At 41.1% G+C, this 4,002-nt stretch overlaps 1 pseudogene; it reads left to right on the top strand.

Annotated features, from left to right (window-relative positions):
- The first annotated feature begins 217 nt into the window (after window positions 1-217).
- LOC147417725 (uncharacterized) lies at window positions 218-1,481 on the top strand (annotated as a pseudogene).
- Window positions 1,482-4,002: the final 2,521 nt, after the last annotated feature.

The following is a 4,002-nucleotide window of genomic DNA, read 5'->3' as shown; positions in this document are numbered from 1 at the left end:
AAGTCAAATTGCGGAATCTGGAATTAGAACTATTGCAAATGTGGAAGTCAGAAAGCAGCCAAATTCCAAATCAAAGTTCTAGCGGATAAGCGCCATGGGGAGTCAAAAGAAGAAGAGGAAGAAATGCAAGGTATGTATGAGTCGAAAGCACAAAGTGCAGGATTGCCCATGTGCAGTTGATGAGTGTTCAGAGGGAGATGCATGTAGGAAGTGGTGTATGGTGGATTTGTGTTCAAAACTTCAAAAATTTAGCCGAAGAATGCATAAAGCATCAGTTGATGGGACACAGGTAGCATGGGATAAGTTGGAAGATTTTGAGGATGACTTAGAGAGGGCATATGAGTGGTTGACTAATCATAAAGGAAAGAGGAGGACATCATGTTCCAGCAGGAACGAGGTGAGAAAATTGCAGGAAGCATGTGAGAGATTGAGGGATGCATATGCGGCTGAGTTTGAAGATGAATTAAGTGATGATGATGACGGATGGGTTGGCTTGGAGATGGACATCCATCATGTGGGGATACCAAAGGTGGAGGAGAAGGAGGTGCAAAAGGAGGTTGGCCAAGAGAGCCTAAAATTGCCCCTAAATACCCCTACCCTACCACTGGAGTGTGCTCATAGAGTGGAGACAGAATATCCATTGTTGAAATTGATGTCGGTGTTGTCACTTGTCAATGAGATTTATTATTCAGAGGAGAAGCAAATCATACATATTGAGGATGTTGTTCATGGAAATCAAGGACCATTTGAAGAGGCGGATAATGTGAGGAATGGACAGGTGGATAGTCGAATGAACGGAGAGGTGATGGATAGAGAGAGGAATGAAGAAGAAGAGGTGAATGATTTATTTTTGGGTTCAATTGAGAATGTATGTAGGATTACAAATGAAGAGTCAAAGTAGGAAGAAGTTTCAAAAATCAGATGTACTCAGGAGGAATTTGCAGCAACAACAATGAACAACTCAGTTTCAGAGGAATTGTCACCACAAAGATCCACTGATGGAAATATGCAATTAGCAAATCTTGTGGAAATTGTATCCCAACAATGTACACAGCAATTTTGATCAGAAAATCAATGGGTGGTAGCTCAACAAATGCAAGTGGGAAGTCGGAAAGAAGACCATGTGGAGGATCAACAATATCAGCAGGATAAAAGGCAGCAAGGTAAGGAGGAGCAACATGAGGTCAGGGAACAGAGCTGGGCAGAAACCCTGGTTACCTCTATCCTACCACGGAAGTGTGTCCATGAAGCACAGGAGGATTATTCCTTTTTGGCTGATCAAAGTGTCATGCTCATTGGGAATTCACATACATTTGAAGAGGACAATTGTCAACAGCAAATGGAGGATGTGCATGCTAATGCGGATATCATGGCGGAATTTTGTCATTTGAAGCGGACTTCAAAGCAAATGTCAAAAGAGGATGTCAAAAGATCCAAGTAGCAATTGCAGCAGTAAGGACCAGAAGATGATAGCAGCATAACGGAGGAGATTGAGGATGATGATATTCATATTGGAAGTTGGAGGTGGTATTCCAAATTGAGTTAGTTTCATATAGATAGATATGAAGAGATATTGAGGAAAAAATTTCAGTTGATAAAGCAAGTCAAATTTTGGAAGATGCCGAATGTGATTCAGACTCAAATTTAGATTTCAATTCAGATTCAGTCTCAATTTTGGATTTGGATTCAACTGCAATTTTGGATGCAAAAATCAATTCAAATGCAAATTTTACTGGAAGCCGTGGAAAGCTTGATGAAGAGGTATGACAATCAGTGTCACAAGGAGGATGACATCAATACTCAGTGGGGATTAACAACATCATTTTCTTCTTGGATTGGACAAAATCAGAAAAAATATGTAGGAGTTGATAGGGAACTGTTGTATAAGGGACATGAAGAGGATTATCCCAAGTGTCAGATTTTAGTTGAGATTCATATTTCGAGTGAGATTCATATTCAAATTCAGATTCAAATTGGAATTCAGATTCATGCGGAAATGCAGATGCAAATTCAGATATTAAAAGTTCTTGAAATTTCACAGTGGATGTTGCGGAAGGCTAAAGATATTGTAGCAAATGATGAATTCATCTTTGGAAATGTAGATGGAGCTGAATTTTATCATGGCGATTGTCAAGCTATTTGTCAATTTGGGAGTCAAGCAGATGATGTGAATGTGGAAGTAGAGGTGTTCAGCAGAATGCAGATTTAATGTCAAAGTATGTTCAACATGTAAAGGGATCTGGGATTCAAAATTCAATTGGAGGACTGGATGTCGGAATTTCGACTGTGGGATTGGAAGTCCAGAAAGAGGAAAGTCGGAGGAATGGAATTGGACAAAAGGGTCAAGGGGTACTCATAAGTGGGGGTACTCACTTTAAGGCTAGAAACTCGCTCAGTGCTAATGTGACTAATTTAAGGACAAATATTTTTTGGGCGAATCTTGCATGGCGTGCTCGAATCGAGGTGAAAATTCATCATTATAAGATTAAGGTGGCGAGAAGTGTTGGAGATCACATCCAAGTGTGCGAACATCGCAATTCACTGACTGATAAGGAGAAGGGAGAAATGTTTTTTGAAAATGTTAAGGGAAAGTTGATGGCGGGGATGACAGGTCTCTTAGTAGAAGATTCGGATGCGGATATTCTAAAGCAGGAAGTGTTGGAGTATACACAAGAGATGTGGAATAAAGCTACTAGGCTTTGGAGGGAGCACATGGAGGTGTCGATGGAGAGATTCAAAAATTGGTTTCAGCTAGCTGGAAAAGAGAGCATTAGGAGGGAGAATGAGGAACTGAAGGTGGAAAATGAGAAATTAGTGGCAGAGATGCAGGAGTTGAAGGAAAAAAGTAAGGAGAGTGAAGTGAATGCAGGGGGACTGAGTAAGTGGACATCTGAGCTGAGCAGTGATGTTTTAGGACCAAATCGGATTGTAGCAGCAGGAGTGGAATCTGAAGTGGAGAAGGAAGTGGAAGCTAAAGCAGAAAAGCAGGTGGATTCGGATGTTGCAGCAGAAAAGGTAGATGCAGAAGGGGATGATGGGGAGCAGGTTGTTTGATCAAGGGATTGTGGGTCCAAGTCAGCTTGTGGCTCTAGCCACCGGGCTGTGCCAGGTGTTAAGCCTAGGAATTTTGGGATGTTTTACTTAGTGGAAGTTGGAATGTGAACCTTTGTATTTTTTTGGGATTTCAAGAGGTGTCTTGGGAAAGGGCGTTGCCCATTAGTCTTATCAAAGTATGTAACTGTCGTTCAGATCTTCTTGGGAATATGAAGGCGGAAGTTATGGCGGAATTAGTCTGGTTTTGTTTCTGTGTTCTGTTCCAGTTCCAGTTCCAGTTCCAGTTCCATTCTGATTCCTGTGTTTGCCCGTTTTGAATGTTTGTACCTTAAACAAGAGAGAAAGAGAGAAGGGGGGGGGGAGGGGGGGCAGTGTTAGAAAAAAACCAGGGTGTATGTAATATTGGAGGTATAGTGATACATTGATACCATTTTGGATATCAAGCCTTTCGTGCAATGTACTTAGTATTGGAGGTACAAGTATACATTGATACCATTTTGTATGGTGGTAATATAGGATAGGAAGTATGTAAGGTAATTTCTTATTGTTGTTGGGGTGATCATGTTATTCAAGAGTAGAAATACATCATGCATATTTATTAAGTTTACTTGCGATGATATATTAGGTAGCTTTGCTTCACAAGCTTACTACCTTCCATAGTCGCATTGACTTGTACCAAAAGACATGCAAACACATAGTCAAGGAGTTTCCCATGTAGATAAGGGAGGAGTATTTGCATTGTGGTAATACAACAATAGATGTGTGTCAGTATAATGCTCTCCAGCGATGGCATCAACGTGAAACAAATCCTCAATCTCCTCTAGCTCTACAAGGATGCCAAGGGAAGGGGGAACGAATTGAAAGATAGAAGGTTTTTGGGTGGGGGGGAGGGATGCCAAGCTGTGACCACCTTGTGTGTGCAGACAATGAAGTAGATGACTTTTGTAC

The sequence above is a fragment of the Adiantum capillus-veneris genome, chromosome 30 (assembly GCF_014529385.1).
Source record: "Adiantum capillus-veneris isolate H3 chromosome 30, ASM1452938v2, whole genome shotgun sequence".
NCBI lineage: Eukaryota > Viridiplantae > Streptophyta > Polypodiopsida > Polypodiales > Pteridaceae > Adiantum > Adiantum capillus-veneris.
Note: the sequence above shows the minus strand (reverse complement) of the source record. Positions and strands in the feature narration are given on the sequence as shown.